The following is a 23186-nucleotide window of genomic DNA, read 5'->3' on the forward strand; positions in this document are numbered from 1 at the left end:
ACCTGCCATTTCTCCATGAGCTCCTCAGCAGATATTTGGCCAAGCTTGCTGTATGAGAAAGCAAGGTTTCCCCAACTACATGAGGCAAAGATCAAACTGGACATTTTGTTACTTCAGGATTTCCTTGGCCTTGCACAGGGGAAAGCGTTATATTTACTTCAGAGGAGCTCCAGTCACTGTTTCAACTTCCTCTACCATTTGAAAGATATTTTCTCCAATGCAGTGTTTGCCCCAGCTTATTACAGCACTCTTTGCAAGACAATTAGCATTTTGGCTCTCTAAACATTATCCTTTCAGTTCTAAATATCGAACAAAAAATTAACAGGTCAGCCCATTTTTACATTTCCTTTCATACAATCAATTATTTTTTTCTTAGAGCAAAATATGCATGTCTTTTTAATTCAATTTTGGTTGCATTTGCCAAACTTATGAAAAGAATAAGATTAAGTAGTGAGCTGCCAAGGAAATATATAGCATCCTGACTTGATATGAGGTATTAAGCATTTTATACTGCAGGCACTAATGCAAGGAGACCATCTTTTGTCACTGAAACATTCCTTTACAAAATATGTCTTGAGCATATACCACATGCTGGAAACCTGATAGAAACACATGGCTCCAACACAGGACCTACCATATGATTTGCAAAATTAAATTGTGAGGGCCATTGTTCAAAAAAGTATAAAGGATTTCAAGATGGCAATAGCAGAGCATTAAAGACAAGCACAGAGCCCTTCTGAATGAGGAGCCCTGAGCAATTGCCAGTAGCAAGCCCATGAAGATGGTCCTGCTCTACTGTGTGGAGCATACGGTTTAATGAAGGAGTCAAACAGTAAGACGATTCCACTGATGAGAATGTAAGAAATAGACATTAATGCTCAGAAGGAAAGGAATACTGCCCCACGTGAAAGCAGGACAAAAGAATATGATCTAGGCGGAGACACAGGAGACAAGAGTTAAAATCTGAGAAGTGTGTGTTTTTTTGAGTAATGAACAGGAGGATCACCAGGCGTGGAGCAGCATCTGCAAATGCCCTCTGGGGTAGGGAGAGAGGTATCTTGGCACAGAAAAAGGCCAGGTTTGCAGTGAAGCCTGGGAGAGATTAAGCGCCAGACCCCTGCAGGGCCTTGCAGGCCACGTGAGGATGGTGGTCTTGATGGAACGCTAAGAGCAAGCACACAATTGAGTGGTTCCTTATCAATGGTATGGGTTTCCTTCCAGGGTCCTCGTCACCTGTGTCAAGTGGCTTAAGTGGCAAACTGATTTACCACCACAGCAATCTGTGAAGCTTTGGGGAAGATATTTACTTTTGTAACGTCAGAAGAAACAGAATGACTTTGTTTTTAATCTAAAAGACAAAGGATTCTCCTTGCTGCAAAGCAAATGCCAGAAGTGAGCTCAGAGTATGTTTCTACACCTGAGGAATAAGCCTGTGTAAACAGTGACTGAGATTTTGTCACTGTAATTAAACACAGCAAAAGGCCAAGGATGCCTCCTTGAACAGTGTCGGAGCCATATCCACACTCTGACTTCATGGTTCTCCATCCCCAGTGTTGGACCAATCACCCGAGAAGCACTCCTGCTGGTAGATCCCAGCCTCCTGGACTCTGCAGGCTGTTCACACTTGATTAAATATTACTATTAATATTGTTCTGTGAAGGAAGAATAAAGACTAGGGTCTTTTCCCTCTCAGTCACATGCTAATGACACAGCATGAAAGAAGCATAGGAATTCAAGGTACTCTATGTTTGATTGACCCACTTTATTTTTTAATTAGACCTAATTTATTATGAATAATAAATTCCCTCTTTTTCCTCATAATTTTCTCTAACAATCAAATCCACAATAATATATCCAAAGGTAGACTTTTCTGAGTTAGTTCTTTTCCATCTATATCCCTTTCTGATTAAAAATTCATGTATCTGTTCAAATACACATCTGCCCTCTCATCCAACCATCCACTCACCCACACACCCATCTATCCATCCATCTCTCCAACTCTTTTACTAAGTATTAATGTTACGGATAATGAAATTCAGAGTCAAAGAACTTATTCCCTTTGGCCTTGTCATTATTCTCTTCCTATCTCTGGCAGTTTTGTGAGATTATGAGCCTTAGTAAGGCATTGGGGTGGGGGGGAGAATCTTAATGTTCTGGGATTAACACAGCTACTTTACACACGGCTCTTTACGCAGTATATGAAGCTAAGGAAAACTGATTTTCGTAGAGGGAATAAAAAAGAAGTACATATAAAATAAGTTTGTATTTCACTTCCAAGTTCTGTGGCTGTAAATAAAGCTTCGTTGGTCGAGCTAGAAGGAGAACCCCAGAGGACTGACTCAGAGCTCAGTACTAAGAGATAGACGGCTGCCATAGAGGTGAATGCATTTCATTATCTTGAGCTTATTCCATAGGCATAATTAGAACTCCTTTGAGAAGTCAACTGATTATGTAACAGCCAACAAAATATGTGAGGATTTCATTTTGGCATTAAGCAGAATCTATCAAACTCTGTTTTAATTTATGATTTCCTATTAGAAGAGGACCGAACAGGACAAGCTGCTTCCACAGCAATAGTTTCTGATTAGTACCACTGGATAACATAAAGGTAGAGTATATATCTCCCCCTTGGGGCATCGCTGGAGAAAAGGCAGCTTAGATTAGCCCGATATATTATTAGATATCCCCGTTGTCCTACAGAAACACAGCTGCAGGTATATTATTTCTGGCTGGGGCAATGTTAATGTGAGGTAGAAGCAGAGACATCAAATAAACAACCTGTACTAGCTGGCTCATTTTTTTCCCCTTTCTATACATAGCCTGTATGAAGCAGGGAGATCTGGTCCCAGCATCAGAGACTCCAGCTGAAGCCTCACAATCCCCAGCCCACAGCCAGCACTTCCATCTCCAACCATGTCTCCATGCTGAGCTTTCACTCCAACAAGGAACTTCAGCAACCGTGCTGGCCGGGAGAAAGCACCAGTCTCTGGACCCCCTTGCTCTGCTTTTTCCCATCTAAAGGGGATCTCATCTCCCAGTCTAGGCCCAGGAAATGGCTTTGGCACTCTTTTTCCAGAAAGCAAGGTAAGGAAAATAATGTTACGTAACCCTTTAAATGGCAATCCTGAGTGTTTCTCAAGAAAGGCAAAAATGGAGTAACAAAGACATTTTCAACAAGAGGAAAATGAGAGACACAACCTCTCATTTCATTTGCACGTAACTTACAAAACGAATGTGACTTTTCCCCCCAAAGCCCAAGTTACTCCTGGATAAATTAGCTTCAGACAATGCTTTAAAAAAAAAAAAAAAGGTGGGGAAGTAAGTCATCCAGCTGCTATGTGACTGCCAAGCAGCCTAAAATGGTTCCATAGACTTAAAAATTTCTAATGACAGTCTATTTTGGAACATGTAGATATGGCTTTCCAAGTCCAGAAAGGCAAGGTGAGGCCTTTGGGATATGAAGAAACCACAGAGGAAAGGGATGGCGGACATAGTGCATGAGGGCCACCACTGGCCTTCTTGTGCACAGCAGACTGCCCACTGGTCATGGCCCTGCCCCTTTTCCAGACAGAAGGGCGCATGCAACCCTTCCCAAGCTAGCACTCCAGAGAGCTGCCTACAAAGGCCTGGAACTGGCCCTCAACACAGAACCTCCTTGCCATCTGGGATTCAGTGCAGGCAGCTGGAGTTAGTGAAAGAGTTAATGTGATTTTCCACTCTCCCCACTCACTTTGAGGGACTCTAGTGAGAACTGGCCTGATCAAATCACCTTTAGGAAATGGAAAAATCTAATTCACCACAGAGAAAGGCCAGTACAGAAAGGAATGCTGGAGATGAACCAAGGACAGGCTGAACAGAGCTGCACCATTAGGGCCACAAGAAGGGGAAACACAGACCCGGGGAGAAAAAAAGGTGGCAGCGAAGCAGCACCTTCTTAACTGCGTATAGACGACCCCCCCCTCACACGTCCACATCCCTATCCTTGGGGTACGGAGTTCGAGGCCTGGCGTGCACATGGGAAGGAGGGGGCTCAGCCACCATTACCTTATGCTTCTCACAGATGCATCAGCTCGTATGAGTTAGCCAGGCAGTGTTCACATTTTGGGGAGAAATCATCCATTGATTTATCACAGGGGGCATAAATCATAAGTGCATTTAGTTGTCTTCATCGCCTTTCTTGTCATCCTGCCCTTCTGAAGTGAAATTAAGAGGCAGATGTATTATCTGGGATCAATTCCAGATCCCATTTGTGTTTGTAAAAAATGGAAGCCAGGAAGGGTTTCACACAAACCTTCTGCCACAGGTTGATCAAAGTCCTGGCACCTCGAAGGTCAAGTCACCAAACAGAGAATGCAGAGAAGCTGGGTGATGGGAGGGGTAGACAATTCACCATCGCCCCTTAGGCCCAGCTGGGCTGAGGACAACAGGAGGCCCTGGATTGTCCCTAACACCCTCTTGGTCTCACGACCCTGAGGCCCGCAGAGCTCCCCACCATGAACTGGCAGGTTGCAAAGTCAATGAGAGAACAGAAGGTGGTTGGTTGCAGCTACAGTTTTAAAATTAAGTCAGTGAAGACAAGCAAGAACAGAGGGGGATTCTTCCAGAAAGGTCTGGAGGACTCCTCTCAAACACTTTTGCATTCTCACATCTCAGGTCCCATCTAGGTCTTTTCAGGGATCCTGACTCGTTCACACTGTTGCCTTCCTGGAGAAGTTTGTCCCTTTTCCCTCTGTTAACCACAAGGTACCACCACATGACTTTCCTAATGGTTCTTGCAAGAAAACTGGGAAGGAGCTACAACAAGCTACAACAGCTACAAGGCTGTTTTATAAATTAGCTCAGAGAGCTCCACCTCTTTCTCCTGATGTCAGGGGGCCAACTGTCCATCCCTTAAGATTACTCTTGCTGGATTTTTTTTTTTTTTGGAAGGGTTAGTTCCCCTTTTTTAGTCCTTTTTTTTAATGATAAAAGCACGTAACAGGCCATTTCCTAAGTCCAGAGGAAGAGAAAGGATCAGTATTTTTAGGAGGGTTGAGACAATTATTCTGTGGGGAAAAAAACCCACATTTCAGTTAAGTGTCTCTTTGGCTCACACAGACATCCTTCCGTTTGGAGTATAAACCGGAAAAGTCTTCTTCAAAATTCTAAAACCATCACTTCTTGTCTCTGTCCCATTGAGGCACAGAAACAAATCATGTGAAGGCAAATTAATATGATCCAAGTCTTAAAAGCCTTAACATTTCCATGAGTTCTGAGCATCATATTCATAGAACCAAGGATAAGAGTGCCAAAAATTCAGGCTCCAACCCAAAAGGCTCCAAATCCCTGCCCATAGCCAGGTTAACCCTCTCCAAAACAGAAGGCGCCTTGGAAATCTGTTCCAGGACCTAATGTAGACCCAGGAGGCTGTGGGGCCATGCAGCTAATCCTCCCTGTACGTCTCCAGTTCAGCTAGCATTCCAATGCGATTGGGCCTCCACTTGGGCCTCTTTGCTTTCTAATAAGGCACATCAGGCAGCAAGCTTCCTGCTGGACAGTTAACATGCAGTTCATACAAGTCTCCCCCATCAGTCACCACCACCAGCTGTTTTGTTTTGTAGATGGGAATCTACAAGGAGTGAAGAGGATAGGACCAAATCTGTTACTACATATGGAACAGTGAACAACGAACCAAAGGCAGCTTTAATGTGAAGACCCTGGGAGGGAGTGGAAAGGCTCCTATGGGAGGCTCTGAGACGAGAGAAGTTTCTAAAGTGCAGGGCTGCAGTGACAGAACATATTCGCTAAGCCCTATAAATCTCCTCCCGTTGTACTTTTTATGGAAATCATTAAGGTAAGGGTAGTCGGATTGTTAACAGGTCGATGGCCAAACTTATTTGGCATTGGGAGCCTCAGGTTTTATCCCCAGATGTTTGAAGGGGTAATGCAAGGGTCAGCCTATGGAGAATACTGGATTTCCCGAAATCCACTGGAAGAAGGAGCTTCATTTATGAGGCATAAGGGTGATTTCTCTACCAATAAAGTTAGCTAAAAACGCAAAGGGCTCCTCTGGGATGAAGACCTATCAACATGAAACAAGCAAAACGTACCAGAAGGTGCAAAGCTCAGGGTCAGGTTTGGGACTGGGGATTCTTCCTGTTGGGCTTTTGGGATCAAGTTCTGCTTCTGATGGATGGGACAATGAACACAGTTACTTTCTTGTGATGTTTATCTAATACATTACAAGATGAAAAGGCTATCACCAAAAGGAAATCAGTAACTAAGATTGCTGGAGGTCAGGTCTGTCTGGGGGTAACTTTAAATCAAGTAGTCAGGGGAGATCTCATTGAAAAGGTTTGTCTGGGCAAGGACATGATGAAAGTGAGGACTGAGCCAATGTGGAAATCTGGGGGCAGAGTGCCCCAGGTGGACAGCACAGGAATTGCAGACATCCAAAGGCCTGAGAGTAGTGGGCTGTGAGAGGAGAGTGGAGCAGAGGTCAGCATGAATGGGCACCCATCAAACCAGGTCTTGAGGTACTCTCTTGGGACTTCGGTTTAAACTTGGCACAGAGTGGGGAGCTAGTGGAGGTCTGGAGGCTCACTGGCACAATCTGCCTCCGGTTTCCAAAGTGTCTGGCTGCTGTGTGGATAACAGGCTCTGGAATGCCTACTTCCAATGAAACCAGTCTACCTGAGAATTAAGAAGAGATGTGGTTTGACTGCAATTTATGTGCATGTATGAGAGTGGCAGGGGTGGAGAAGCATGCTGGCTTCCATGCCTGGGTGCTCCTAACTCCCAGCACGCCAGGGCATCTTTCCCTCTTCTCAACCCTGCTAAGCCCCCTCCTTGGCCCATCCTACAAAGGAAATGCAGAAAAGGGGGCAACAGCTCACTGGTGAGATGATGAATATGAAAGATGGGCTCAGCCTGAGCAAGGCTCCCCCAGGAGGCCAGCTTCTGGCTACCTGAGGTGAGGAGCCTCTGTTAGAAGAGACTTCTGTTTACCTGGCCAACAAGTTCACAGTCCTCAGTGTCTCATGGACCAGTTGTCAGGAGTCTTCCCACCAAACCACCTAGAGGGGAGTTTTACGAAGGGGGCAAATGAGGACTTGCTAGCCTCTGGCGCTACTCATCTGGTTCCCAGAGCAACCCTGTGAGGGCGGCATGGTGCTTGCCCCCTATTTCCTAGATGAGGAAACTAAGCACAAGGAGAGTCAATCACTTGCCCAAAGTCACCCAGCTCAGAAACACTATATCCTGGACACCCGCCCAGGCTGTCTAGGCCTTGACTGCCACTCTAGAAAAGGGACAAATAATATAAAACAACACTACTTTTCAAATCTCCTTTTTACGTTTCACCAAGACAGCCTGCTCATCTGTACTGAAGAACATTAGCTATTGTATATCATTAATTAATGATACTGAACAGTCAAATGTATCTCAGTATATTTTCCTAAGTGCCAGAAGTTTAGGTAAAACAGATACTGCATATATATATTTATTCAGGAAACAGGTAAAATGAAAGGCCTGGAAATGTTTTTTTAAATGCAGCTGAATAGTTTAATCTTCTTATAAGTCAACCAAGACACCACATAGGAGTGATCCATATTCAAGGATAAAAGAATACTTTCTATTTTCCACATCTGAAAAATTATTGCTATACCATCTTGAATTCATCCAGTACAACGACATTTTGGCTGTAACAGAGGGATTTTAACAATGTGAATGGTTGTCAATCATGGTGACAATGATGATATAGCATCATGCATGCAGTCTTCCCACTCTGTGCCCAGCACTGAGCTTAGTAGCACATCATCTTTAATTCTGAACAACACTACAAGGAATTGGCACATGAAATTACCTCCATTTTACACAGATGGGGGGGAAACAGATTTGTCAGCATCCAGATACCTCCCTCTTTCCTTTAGGCAGCACTGCTTCCCTACCCCTGCCTACTCCCCAAGGGCCCTATTCAGTAGTCTAAGAGAAACAAAAATGCAGAAAATAAGAACTTGACATGTCAATAGCCTGCAAATGATGTTGAACTTATTCATCAAGCTTCCACTTATTGCTGGGTGTGCCAGTTAATAAGCTAATGTGTCTCGCCACCAAATTCCCTGGGCTCTGTGACTGGGGCTGGAGCTCTGCAAACCACATTTCTGCTTTGGCAGCTGTTTCCAGTGAGGCTCTGCCAAAAAGGTCAGTGTTGGGGAGGCCGCAAGGATGAAGGAAGGAGAAGGGACTTGCTCCCTCCGAGTGCTCGCTCTTGGCTTCCTGGCCCCATTACCATCACTCCAGTGAGGCCTCTTCACCCCGGTAGGGGCAGTTCATTCCAACAGCAGTGAATGAATCCAGTTTGCGGTGTTCCCAACATTCACAGAATCCATTTCATTGCATCCCCCTCAGAGACCCCAGAACCCCCTCCTCAAGAGTCTGGATCCTGGCCGCACAGGACACTCCTCTGGGTTCAGAGACCCCGGCACCTTCAAGCCGGTGTGTCCTCTTCAGAGGTCTGGGTCCTAGCCCTTTGAGTCCTCTCCTCCCAGCTTCTAAGTTTTAATAATGACCTTCTCTTCCCCTCTCCTCTTTTGCCCTCCCCCACCAGCCACAGGGGTGGCAGCTTTTTCCTGCAGTTGCTACTGCCATGATATCCTAGACTGTTTGTCCTTTCTGCTTAATGATTCTTAATATTAAATACTCTTTGCTAAAATAACTAGTGGATTTCTGTTCCCGATTGGACCCTGCCCGATCCACAGGGCACATAACCCAGGCGAATGGCATTTCTCAGTGGTCCCAGCTTCCCTGAGCAGAGGAGGGTCTATGAGCCACCTATCAAAACGCTAATTCTAGGGCTAGGCCTGCAGAGAATGGAACCTAGGAAACATTTTTAGCAAGTCCCCCCAACCAAGAACCCCTCAGTTTTGGGGCACAGGTGTGAACAGTCTGATGTGGATGACGATCAAAGACCCCGCAGCTTCAGAGTGGTGGGCTTCTGGACTAGTGGCTTAATCCCTCTGAGCCTGAGTTCCCTCAGCTATGACATAAGACTGGTAATAAAGAGTGTCTACCCATAGGGCAGAACTAAGAATGAAATGAGAAAAGCAAGTGAACTGTGGGACTCTGCACCCAGCACGGGGAGCAGGGAGGGACAGCCATTTCCAGGAGGATGGGGCTGTTACTTGGGAATGTGCACTGTCTCCCGCCTGCCTTCAGAAGACAGCGGAGCCTGGGTGGAGGCCAAGGCCCCCACTCTGAGCCCACCAAGAGGAACAGCACCGGTGGCAGTGGGGCAGGTGCCCACGCGGTTGTTCTGAGACCCAGACAAGAACTGCTTTTTCAATGGCTGGCAGCAGGCACGCATCACTAGGCTTCGTTCCTAACTTGTCTCGTCATGTTCTTCTTGTGGAGTCACAAGATGTCTAATAGCAGCAGAAGTAATTAAAACTAAACCGGGAGGCAGCGAACCGTTTCGACTCTCCCTTCAGCGGTGAGGAGGGCCTGCATGAGCTCTTACCACGGTGACTGGAAATGTCTTTTCCTGTCATACCACTGACTGACCACGAGAAATGAATGTTCCTGCTATTTTTCTAAGACAGCTGTAGGATTGATCACCCTTGAGAAAATACAGCAACGACACAAACTCACCCAAAACTTTCAGACCAAAGGTGACTTCAGTTAAGGAGGGAGAGGGAGGGAGGGAGGGAGGAAGGGGACAGAGAAATGTAACCACCAGACTGAGCCCTGAAGTAAAGCAGCAGTAAGAAATAGGCACATCTGGGAACTTTGATAGGAAGTTTAAAAAGTCTACTACCTAGACCACCCTCTATTGAAATTATTTACAATGAGGAGAGCCAGTACCCAAACCACATGCCCAGCCCAGGGCCACGCCTCATAGGTTGACTCCTGTACATCAGCCAGAGAAAGCTTCTGACGACAACCCGCTCGTGCCTCGCCTCTGCTCAAGAGCCTGCCATGGCTCCCCACTAGCCTTGTAGCACAATCCCAACTCCTTCTGTGCCCATCAAAGGCCAGAGGAGCTGGCCCTGCCTGTCCTACTAGTACCCCACCACCCATGTCACTGCCCCCGGCCCACCAGGCTCAGCCAGCAGCTCTTTACCCAGCTCCTCACACACACCCAACTTCTGCTCCACGGCCTTTGAAAATACTGTTCCCTTCACCATTCCACACTCAGCTCCTTTCCCCACATGCACTCTGCTTGGAGAGGGCTCCCCTGGCCACCCCATTACTCTGTCTCTGGCCCTTGCTTGTCTCCTTCAGAAGATTTATCATAGTTTCTAATTATTGGTCTTCTCACTTGTTATCTGTGATGTTATCTGCTCTGTGAGATCTCCTTGGAGCCTACACATCAGCCCCATACGCCTTGGCTCTGATACAGTGGCCTGGGACACAGAGGGCCTTCAATAAAAATCTGTTGAATGAATGAATTACTGCCCCCCCCATTTGGCTACTCCCCGTTATATCCCCTTCCAACAGCCTCTGCCACCTTCAGCCCCCACCTTAATCTGGTTCTATGGGATGAAGGATGACAGAGCCAGAGTGCAGGCGGGTGGGAGGAGAATATCGAGATCCCTCCTCTATGAGCAGTGGGACTTAACTCCTTTCCCAGTTGCCTGTGGTCTTGGGAAAAATCCCTCTCCTCTCAACTGGCTCAAAGGAAGGCTAAAAAAAAAGCTTTGTAAAATCCTTTGAATGTCAAAGGGAATAATGTAGTTTAGGAAAAAAGAAAGAACAAAAACTTCCTTCCAAATCACTTAAGATTATTTAAAGGTTGCACTCTTAAAAAGATAAGCCCTCGGAGACGAGGGTAAGATGACGGAAGAGTAAGACGCGGAGATCACCTTCCTCCCCACAGATACACCAGAAATACATCTACGTGTGGAAAAACTCCTACAGAATACCTACTGAACACAGGCAAAAGACCTCAGACCTCCCGAAAGGCAAGAAACTCCCCACGTACCTGGGTAGGGCAAAAGAAAGAAGAATAAACAGAGACAAAAGAATACGTACGGGACCTGCATGAGTGGGAGGGAGCCGTGAAGGAGGAAAGGTTTCCACACGCTAGGAAGCCCCTTCGCAGGCAGAGACTGCGGGTGGCGGAGGGGGAAAGCTTCGGAGCCGCGAAGGACAGCACAGCAACAGGGGTGCGGAGGGCAAAGCAAAGAAATTCCCGCACAGAGGATCGGTGCCCACCGGCACTCACCAGCCCGAGAAGCTTGTCTGCTCACCCGCCGGGGCGGGCGGGGCTGGGAGCTGGGGCTCCGGCTTCGGTCGGAGCGCAGGGAGAGGACTGGGGCTGGCGGCGTGAACACAGCCTGCAGGGGCTTAGTGCACCACTAACTGAGGGAGTCCGGGGAAAAGTCTGGACCGGCCAAAGAGGCAAGAGACCTTTTCTTCCCTCTTTGTTTCCTGGTGCGCGAGGAGAGGGGATTAAGAGCGCTGTTTAAAGGAGTTCCAGAGACTGGAGTGAGCCGCGGCTAATAGTGCGGACCCGAGAGACAGGCATGAGACGCTAAAGCTGCTGCTGCCGGCACCAAGAAGCCTGTGTGCGAGCACAGGTCACTATCCACACCCCCCTTCCGGGGAGCCTGTGCAGCCCGCCACTGCCAGGGTCCCGGGATCCAAGGACAACTTCCCCGGGAGAACGCACGGCGCGCCTCAGGCTGGTGCAACGTCATGGTGGCCTCTGCCACCGCAGGCTCGCCCCGCACTCCGTGCCCCTCCCTCCCCCATGGCCTGAGTGAGCCAGAGTCCCCGAATCAGCGGCTCCCTTAACCCCGTCCTATCTGAGCGAAGAACAGAAGCCCTCCGGTGACCTACACGCAGAGGCGGGGCCAATTCCAAAGCTGAGCCCCTGGGAGCTGTGAGAACAAAGAAGAGAACGGGAAATCTCTCCCAGCAGCCGCAGAAGCAGCGGAATAAAGCTTCACAATCAACTTGATGTACCCTGCATCTGTGGAATACATGAATAGACAACGAGTAATCCCAAATTGAGGAGGTGGACTTTGAAAGCAAGATTTATGATTTTTTCCCTTTTTCCTCTTTTTGTGAGTGTGTATGTGTATGCTTCTGTGTGAGATTTTGTCTGTATAGCTTTGCTTCCACCATTTGTCCTAGAGTTCTATCCGTCCGTTTTTTTTTTCTTTTTTAAAAAAATTCTGTTCTTAATAATTATTTTTTATTTTAATAACTTTATTTTATTTTATCTTACTTTATTTTATTTTATCTTCTTTCTTTCTTTCTGTCCTTCCCTCCTCCCTCCCTCCCTCCCTCCTTTCTTTCTTCCTTCCTTCCTTTCTTTCTTCCTTCTACTAATTCTTTCTTTCTACTTTTTCTCCCTTTTATTCTGAGCCGTGTGGATGAAAGGCTCTTGGTGCTACAGCCAGGAGTCACTGCTGTACCCCTGAGGTGGGAGAGCCAACTTCAGGACACTGGTCCACAAGAGACCTCCCAGCTCCACGTAATATCAAATGGCGAAAATTTCCCAGAGATCTCCATCTCAACACCAGCAACCAGCTTCACTCAACGACCAGCAAGCTACAGTGCTGGACATCCTATGCCAAACAACTAGGAAGACAGGAACACAACCCCACCCATTAGCAGAGAGGCTGCCTAAAATCATAATAAGTCCACAGACACTCCAAAACACACCACCAGACGTGGACCTGCCCACCAGAAATACATGATCCAGCCTCATCCACCAGAACACAGACACTACTCCCCTCCACCACGAAGCCTACACAACCCACTGAACCAACTTTAGTCACTGGGGACAGACACCAAAAACAACGGGAACTACGAACCTGCACCTGCAAAAAGGAGACCCCAAACACAGTAAGATAAGCAAAATGAGAAGACAGAAAAACACAGAGCAGATGAAGGAGAAAGATAAAAACCCACCAGAACTAACAAATGAAGAGGAAATAGGCAGTCTACCTGAAAAAGAATTCAGAATAATGATAGTAAAGATGATCCAAAATCTTGGAAATAGAATAGACAACATGCAAGAAACATTTAACAAGGACCTAGAAGAACTAAAGATGAAACAAGCAATGATGAACAGCACAATAAATGAAATTCAAAATACTCTAGAAGGGATCAATAGCAGAATAACTGAGGCAGAAGAACGGATAAGTGACCTGGAAGACAAAATAGTGGAAATAACTACTGCAGAGCAGAATAAAGAAAAAAGAAAGAAAAGAACTAAGGACAGGCTCAGAGACCTCTACGAAAACATTAAATGCACCAACATTCGAATTATAGGGGTTCAGAAGAAGAGAAAAAGAAAGAGACTGAGATAATATTTGAACAGATTATAGTTGAAAACTTCCCTAATATGGGAAAGGAAAAAGTTAATCAACTCCAGGAAGCGCAAAGAGTCCCATACAGGATAAATCCAAGGAGAAACACGCCAAGACACATATTAATCAAGCTGTCAAAAATTAAATACAAAGAAAACATATTAAAAGCAGCAAAGGAAAAACAACAAATAACACACAAAGGAATCCCCATAAGGTTAACAGCTGATCTTTCAGCAGAAACTGTGCAAGCCAAAAGGGACTGGCAGGACATATTTAAAGTGATAAAGGAGAAAAACCTGCAACCAAGATTACTCTACCCAGCAAGGATCTCATTCAGATTTGATGGAGAAATTAAAACTTTACAGACAAGCAAAAGCTGAGAGAGTTCAGCACCACTAAAGCAGCTTTACAACAAATGCTAAAGGAACTTCTCTAGGCAAGAAACACAAGAGAAAGAAAAGACCTAAAATAAAGAACCCAAAACAATTAAGAAAATGGGAATAGGAACATACATATCGATAATTACCTTAAATGTAAATGGACTAAATGCTCCCACCAAAAGAAACAAATTGGCTGAATGGATACAAAAGCAAGACCCATATATATGCTGTCTACAAGAGACCAACTTCAGACCTAGAGACACATACAGACTGAAAGTGAGGGGATGGAAAAAGATATTCCATGCAAATGGAAACCAAAAGAAAGCTGGAGTAGAAATTCTCATATCAGACAAAATAGACTTTAAAATAAAGACTATTAGAAGAGACAAGGAAGGACACTACATAATGATCAAGGGATCGACCAAGATATAAAAATTATAAATATTTATGCAGCCAACATAGGAGCACCTCAATACATTAGGCAAATACTAACAGCCATAAAAGGGGAAATCGACAGTAACACATTCATAGTAGGGGACTTTAACACCCCACTTTCCCCAATGGACAGATCATCCAAAATGAAAATAAATAAGGAAACACAAGCTTTAAATGATACATTAAACGAGATGGACTTAATTGATATTTATAGGACATTCCATCCAAAAACAACAGAATACACATTTTCTCAAGTGCTCATGGAACATTCTCCAGGATAGATCATATCTTGGGTCACAAATCAAGCCTTGGTAAATTTAAGAAAATTGAAATTGTATCAAGTATCTTTTCCGACCACAACCCTATGAGACTAGGTATCAATTACAGGAAAAGATCTGTATAAAGTACAAACACGTGGAGGGTAAACAATAGACTACTTAATAACGAAGTGATCACTGAAGAAATCAAAGAAGAAATCAAAAAACACCTAGAAACAAATGACAATGGAGACACGACAACCCAAAACCTATGGGATGCAGCAAAAGCAGTTCTAAGAGGGAAGTTTATAGCAATACAATCCTAACTTAAGTAACAGGAAACATCTCGAATAAACAACCTAAACTTGCACCTAAAGCAATTAGGGAAAGAAGAACAAAAAAAGCCCAAAGTTAGCAGAAGGAAAGAAATCATACAAATCAGATCAGAAATAAATGAAAAAGAAATGAAGGAAACGATAGCAAAGATCAAGAAAACTAAAAGCTCGTTCTTTGAGAAGATGAACAAAATTGATAAACCATTAGCCAGACTCATAAAGAAAAGAAGGGAGAAGACTCAAGTCAATAGAATTAGAAATGAAAAAGGAGAAGTAACAACTGACACTGCAGAAATACAAAAGATCAAGAGAGATTACTACAAGCAACTCTATGCCAATAAAATGGACAACCTGGAAGAAATGGACAAATTCTTAGAAATGCACAACCTGCCAAAACTGAATCAGGAAGAAATAGAAAATATGAACAGACCAAACACAAGCACTGAAATTGAAACTGTGATTAAAAATCTTCCAACAAACAAAAGCCCAGGACCAGATGGCTTCACAGGCGAATTCTATCAAACATTTAGAGAAGAGCTAACACCTATCCTTCTCAAACTCTTTCAAAATATAGCAGAGGGAGGAACACTCCCAAACTCATTCTACAAGGCCACCATCACCTTGATACCAAAACCAGACAAGGATGTCACAAAGAAAGAAAACTACAGGCCAATATCACTGTTGAACAGAGATGCAAAAATCCTCAACAAAATACTAGCAAACAGAATCCAACAGCACATTAAAAGGATCACACACCATGATCAAGTGGGGTTTATTCCAGGAATGCAAGGATTCTTCAATATACGCAAATCAATCAACGTGATACACCATATTAACAAATTGAAGGAGAACAACCATATGATCATCTCAATAGATGTAGAGAAAGCTTTCGACAAAATTCAACACCCATTTATGATTAAAAACCCTGCAGAAAGCAGGCATACAGGGAACTTTCCTCAACATATTAAAGGCCATATATGACAAACCCAACCGCAACATTGTCCTCAATGGTGAAAAACTGAAAGCATTTCCACTAAGATCAGGAAGAAGACAGGGTTGCTGACTCTCACGACTCTTATTCAACATAGTTTTAGCCACAGCAATCAGAGAAGAAAAGGAAATAAACGGAATCCAAATCGGAAAAGTAGAAGTAAAGCTGTCACTGTTTGTAGATGACATGATACTATACATAGAGAATCCTATGCTATCAGAAAACTACTAGAGGTAATCAATGAATTTGGTAAAGTTGCAGGATACAAAATTAATGCACAGAAATCTCTTGCATTCCTATACACTATGATGAAAAATCTGAAAGTGAAATCAAGAAAACACTCCCATTTACCATTGCAACAAAAAGAATAAAATATTGAGGAGTAAACCTACCTAAGGAGACAAAAGACCTGTATGCAGAAAATTATAAGACACTGATGAAAGAAATTAAAGATGATACAAATAGATGGAGAGATGTACCATGCTCTTGGATAGGAAGAATCAACATTGTGAAAATGACTCTACTACCCAAAGCAATCTACAGATTCAATGCAATCCCTATCAAACTACCACTGGCATTTTTCACAGAACTAGAACAAAAAATTTCACAATTTGTATGGAAACACAAAAGACCCCGAATAGCCAAATCAATCTTGAGAATGAAAAACGGAGCTGGAAGAATCAGGCTCCCTGACTTTGGACTATACTACAAAGCTACAGTAATCAAGACAGTATGGTACTGGCACAAAAACAGAAAGATACATCAATGGAACAGGATAGAAATCCCAGAGATAAACCCACGCACATATGGTCACCTTATCTTTGATAAAGGAGGCATGAATGCACAGTAGAGAAAGGACAGCCTCTTCAATAAGTGGTGCTGGGAAAACTGGACAGGTACATGTAAAAGTATGAGATTAGATCACTCCCTAACACCATACACAAAAATAAGCTCAAAATGGATTAAAGACCTAAATGTAAGGCCAGAAACTATCAAACTCTTAGAGGAAAACATAGGCAGAACACTCTATGACATAAGTCACAGCAAGATCCTTTTTGACCCACCTCCTAGAGAAATGGAAATAAAAACAAAAATAAACAAATGGGACCTAATGAAACTTCAAAGCTTTTGCACACCAAAGGAAAACATAACCAAGATGAAAAGACAACCCTCAGAATGGGAGAAAATATTTGCAAATGAAGCATCTGACAAAGGATTAATCTCCAAAATTCATAAGCAGCTTATGCAGCTCAATTGAAAAAAAAAAAAAAACTGAATCCAAAAATGGGCAAAAGACCTTAATCGACATTTCTCCAAAGAAGATATACAGACTGCCAGCAAACATATGAAAGAATCCTCAACATCATTAATCATTAGAGAAATGCAAATCAAAACTATAATGAGATATCATGTCACACCAGTCAGTATGGCCATCATCAAAAAATCTAGAAACAATAAATGCTGGAGAGGGTGTGGAGAAAAGGGAACACTCTTGCACTGCTGGTGGGAATGTGAATTGGTACAGCCACTATGGAGAACAGTATGGAGGTTCCTTAAAAAACTACAAATAGAACTACCATATGACCCAGCAATCCCACTACTGGGCATATACCCTGAGAAAACCATAATTCAAAAAGAGTCATGTACCAAAATGTTCATTGCAGCTCTATTTACAATCGCTCGGAGATGGAAACAACGTAAGTGTCTGTCATCAGATGAATGGATAAAGAAGATGTGGCACATATATACAATGGAATATTACTCATCCATAAAAAGACATGAAATTGAGCTATTTGTAATGAGGTGGATGGACCTAGAGTCTGTCATACAGAGTTAAGTAAGTCACAAAGAGAAAGACAAATACTGTATGCTAACACATATATATGGAATTTAAGAAAAAAAAATGTCATGAAGAAACTAGTGGTAAAACGGGAATAAAGACACAGACCTACTAGAGAATGAACTTGAGGATATGGGGAGGGGAAGGTTAAGCTGTGACAAAGCGAGAGAGTGGCATGTACATATATATACACTACCAAACATAAAATAGATAGCTAGTGGGAAGCAGCCGCATAGCACAGGGAGATCAGCTCAGTGCTTTGTGACCACCTAGAGGAGTGGGATAGGGAGGGTGGGTGGGAGGGAGACGCAACAGGGACGAGATATGGGAACATATGTATATGTATAAGTGATTCACTTTGTTATAAAGCAGAAACGAACACGCCATTGTAAAGCAATTATACTCCAATAAAGATGTAAAAAAAAAAAAAAGATAAGCCCTCACTCCTCACTCAGCTCAGGAATTTTGCTCTCCAGAGTGGCACCTGTGCCCGGAAAGATGAGGAGAGAGGGATTCCTAGGTTTTCCAAAATCACCCCAGAGCTACCGAGGCAGAGCTAAGTCTTTCAGTACCTCTGAGGCCACTAGGTTACGGTGGGATTGAGGCTTTAGCTTCCAAATTGTGCAAAGGGAGGAAGGCCTGGGGCAAAACTCCCAAGAGAGCCCCTTCTTAGAGATCGATGTGATACCAGTTCAAAGGACACAGATTTCCAACAGTTCCCAAAAGTGCTCCAAAGCCAGGTCCCCAAACCATTCTATGATCAAGGGCTTCCCTTTAACCCCACACCAAGAGCTGCTTGTGTCCACCCCTCCTTGTAGCCCCACCAGGCGTCTTCCAAGGCCCCTGAGTCCTGGTTGTCTCTTGAGGGGCCTCACAGCTACCACCTCCACTTTTGTTTGGGAGGTAACAAAACAGACAACACTCAACTGAAATAGCATTCACCTTTGAGGTTGCCCTGTGCTTTTAGAAGAGGAAAATCATTTAGGTGCACCCCGACAGCCTCATCCTAAGGCTGCACAACTGGCTTTCCTCTTACTCTCTGCGTGCAGCCCCAGTGGGTTTAGCAACTATTTAGCAACAGACGACATATAATCAAATGGGTATAACTGTGTAACAATAATACTTTGTTTACAGACAGTAAACTTTTAATGTCATATAATTTTCACAAGTCATAAAATATTCTTCTCCTTTAGCTTTTTTTTTACCCCATTTAAAAATGTAAAAATTATTTCTAGCTGAAGGACTGCCCAAAGCAGGCAGTAGGCCATAGTTTGCCAATCTCTTTTTAAAATCTCTAACTTATCATTTTCTTACCTATCCACTCTGCCTTACACATCAGGGGAGGTAATGATTAATAATTCTGTGACCTTTCTCTTTTTTTTTTTTTTTTTTTTGCTTCACTTGAAAGAGCAACTATATAAATGGCAGGTATAGCCATTTTTCTAATTTAAATGTAGAAATGTAGGCAGCTTTATTTCTTAAGTAGATCCTGGAATGAGTCCCTTTCATACTAAGGAGTTCATATTTTATTCCAAGTGTGTAAGCTGCCATGAAGCCACTAACCAATGTATATTAGGCAAAAGTAAATGGCATCCAATAAATGAATAAAGAGCTCCTCATTTCTGTTCCCAGCAATAACATGCTGGCAAGGGACACACTGCATAGGCAATCATGATGTCGCCTTCACAGACTCATAGTTAAATCACCAGTAATGGCTTCCTTCTTCCAACTCATTCTATGTTTTATTAAGCAGTTGCCTCGCACAAGGCCCTGATTAGGAAGCATTAAAACGTGATACCCGGGGCTTCCCTGGTGGCGCAGTGGTTGAGAGTCCCCCTGCCGATGCGGGGGACATGGGTTCCTGCCCTGGTCCGGGAGGATCCCACATGCCGCGGAGCGGCTGGGCCTGTGAGCCATGGCCGCTGAGCCTGCGCGTCCAGAGCCCGTGCTCCACGGCAGGAGAGGCCACAACAGTGAGAGTCCCATGTACCAGAAAAAAACAAACAAAAAAAACATGATACCCACAAGTGCTCCCCTGGCCTGCTCCCCATTTCCTTCTCCTTTCCTTTCCTGGAACCCAACTGCCAAACTGTAAGGAAGTCCAGGCTACTGTACTGAAGAGAGAGGACTCACAGGGTCACCTGGAGGATTAGAGACCGCATGGAAAGAGAGCCCTCAGGGAAGAGAACCAAGGCAGCTCTGCCAGGCTCACACATGAACACAGCTTCCTCAGTGACTTCACTGGACACCACAGGGAGCAGACCCAACCGCCCAGTTAACCCACAGAATTGCAAGAAATAATAGATTGTTATTTTAAACCACTAAGTTTGGAGATGTTTCATAGCATTGCTACCATGAAATGATTCTCTTTCCTTTCTACCTTCACCTTGTTTCTTCTAATATTGATAGTTTTCTATTGCTGCATAAAAAGTGACCACAAGTGCAGTGGCTTAAAATAGCACACGTTTGTTATCTTACAGTTTCTGTGGGTCATAAGTCTGGGCACAGCTTAGCTGAATCTTCTGTTCATTGTCTCACAAAGCTGCAATCAAGGTGTTGACTGGGTTGTGTTTTCAACTGGAGGCTCAATGGGGGAAGAATCTGCCTCCAAGCTCATTCAGGCCGTTCACAGGATTCATTTCCTTGTGGCTATAAGACGGAGGGTCCAGCTTTTTTCTGGCTGTTGGCTGGAGGCAGGCTGCCCCCAGTTCCTTGCCACATGGAATTCTCCAAACAGCTGCTAACTTCATCAAACCAGCAAGGAGAGTCTCCTGGCTCCAGGGAGTATCCAATCCCTCTTTCAAGGGTTTTCAATTAAGTAAAGCCCACTCCTGATAATATCCTTTTAGTTAGCTGAAAATCAGCTGACTTGAGACCTTGATTACATCTGCAAGATTCTCTAACCTTTACCATATTCTATTGGTTAGAAACAAGTCACAGGTGCAAACTACACTCAAGGTGAGGAGCTTATACAGGGTGTAAACACCAGTGGACAGGAATCATGAGACTACCCTTAAGGACTCAATGCTATACTTCTCAGCAGGGACACAATAGAGTGCATGGTGGTGGACTGATCAGAGATTCAGAATCTGTCCTCAAGAACTCACCAAACCAGTGAAGATGAAAACTAGGCCCAGAAGTGATTACAGTACTGGACATCAAGTTATACATTTCTCTTATACAGCTCTGAGGAAGTGTAAAGTGTAGGACTCAGGTAAAGACAAGATGGCATCTGGCTGGAGAAGAAGAGGGAAAGCTTATGGCAGACCTAAGAGAAAGGAACAAATACCTAGAGGCTGGGTTAATCTAGAGCAGTGGTCCAGAACCCTACACCTATGGGTATGTAAAGAATTTAAGTGAAGTGGGCTGAGAGGAAATAATGGAGCATGATGGAGGCCATGGCCAAAAGGAGCAGGCATTTGCCATCTAAGGGAGCAGCCATTCCTCAGCTCCAGCCGTTTTTTGCCATATGAGAATGCTGGCTCCAACGTGCCATGTGTACCCCTTTATGAAACTAAAACTTTAAAATTTTATATTCTATCTCCAGATTTTAAAATCATGATCAGTAATTGACAATTTTTTAAACAAAGTATGAGCCAAGAAACACATACCTGTGCACTGAATTTGACTGAGGGAACAGGCCCTCATAAAGGTAAACAGAGGGAAGCAGAAGTGGCAGAGCCCACCAAGTAACCAAACCCTATTCCTTGGGCTATTTCTGTGGCAGTAGTTCCCAAGTGCAGTTCACCCACCAGTAGCATCCACATCACCTGGGAACTTGTTAGAAATGGACATTCTCAAGCCCCACGAGACCTACTGAATCAGAATCTCTGGAGGTGAAGTGAGTTATCTGTGCTGGAACAAGCCCTCCAGATGATTCTCATCCTCACTCAAGTTTGAGAATCACTGTTTTATAGGAATCAGGTTCCAGCCTTAAGATCATTTTACTCTCTCCATTTCCTGTTTCTATAATCTTGAAGATAGCCAACGACAGCATGACCCAACCCTCTACTAAGTAACATTCAAAACAATAGAGAAAAATGACAGCTTAGACATGACACAGCATCTCTTTAACACAGTGCTAAATCACATTGGGGTTTTATGTAAATTTATTACCTGCACCTTCACAGAGAAGTCATCAAGAAGAGAATGTATATGCATAAGAATGTCATGGAACTCTCCAGAAGGCGTAGGAGGGGAGGGATCCTCCTATTAATTTCTAATCATAGATAAAGGCCCTCTTGCTACAGAAAGAAAGTCTGCTTCTGCTTGATAATATTTTATAAGTAGATCAAACTGCTTCAATGTAATGTTGAAATTTCCAGGACCCTGGTTCCAATTAATCCAAGAAAGCACCTGGCCTGAAGTCAATATTGTTCCTTTGGAAAGATATGTTGAAATTTGTGTTTTGTCTGAAGAGTTATGACTTTGCAGCCTTCATCCTATGCCTCTCCCAGCAAGTAAGGATAGGATGTTTAAATTCTAATATTTCTGGGCTACAGCTATCCATCAAGTATCACCAAGCAAGAGGGATTCATATGATTCAGCACGAGTCTCACAAGATAATACATTTGGTATTAATGTAGCTGCTTATTAAAAGCCCCTTTTACTTCCTTCTTTTATTTAAGATGGTCCTAAATAATGTGAAATATCCTTCAACATGCTGTGAGATGTCACAGCATCTGTGAACATCTTATTTGACCACAAAATGTCCATGGTCCTACCCATGTTTACTAGTGCTGTGGCCTCCCCCCCAGGCCCCTCAGTCACTCAGCCACACCTCAGGGTTGTGCATTAGGTAGTGGCCATGTGCCCAGCATTGTGCTGTGTGCTGCGGGGGTGCAAGCATAGCCAGCATCCTCCTCACTCTGCATCACATACATTTATCAGGAATTAACTCTGGCCTCTACGTGTCCCTGGAAATGATCACCTGAAATATCTCATTTAAAATCACCTTGTCCAATAGTGAACTTCCATCTTATTCAACAGTTGGACTCTAAAGTCAGTGCTTATTGTGGGAGCTGCATTCAGCCAAACTTATTCCTGGATCTCCCTCAGGCAGGTGCCATGCCAGAGTCCCACCTACTCTCAGCAAGCCCAGCACAGCTAGTTTTCCCTCCAGCTTCAGAAATGGTGGTTTTCTCTAAGGTTGAGCAATAGGGGAGGCATCCATTTGGGGACCATGTTGTACGAAATATATATGTATCTTTAAGCACCAGAATCATGCTTGGTGAGGTGAGATGCCTGTGTTAACAGAGACACATGGGGACCAAGAATGACTGAAAGAATGTGCAATGACTGCTCACGCTGCCTCAAGGGTACATGCTTTCTGGATACAGCTGAGTGCACAGTTCTCATTTGTCTTCTGTTTCTTTTTGCCATGGGTGTGGTTAGTTCAATTCCCAGAAATTAAACATACAGAGTTGAAGAAGCAGAATGGACTTGGTCTAGATAGCCTCATGCCCCAACAGAAAGAGTCAGAGTAATGCCACTGGCACATAGGATAGGAAAGCGCCTTTGTGATACCCCCAGGATAACACCCTCTCTGACACACCTCTTTTTCTTGCTCATATTTCACCATTTAGTTGAGATAGTGATCACCAACTGCTAATCTGCTGATTGGTGTCCGCTTGAGGAACTTATTAAA

General features: G+C 43.9%; 1 protein-coding gene across 1 annotated transcript in view; it reads right to left on the bottom strand.

Annotated features, from left to right (window-relative positions):
• The window catches only part of CACNA2D3 (calcium voltage-gated channel auxiliary subunit alpha2delta 3), a gene marked incomplete at both ends in the record, with an annotated part of 784748 nt that overhangs the window by 354683 nt on the left and 406879 nt on the right, over nt 1–23186 (bottom strand). The gene's annotated exons all lie outside the window — the stretch shown is intronic.

This window comes from Leucopleurus acutus (genome assembly GCF_964270905.1).
Source record: "Leucopleurus acutus genome assembly, chromosome: 10".
Taxonomy (NCBI): domain Eukaryota; kingdom Metazoa; phylum Chordata; class Mammalia; order Artiodactyla; family Delphinidae; genus Leucopleurus; species Leucopleurus acutus.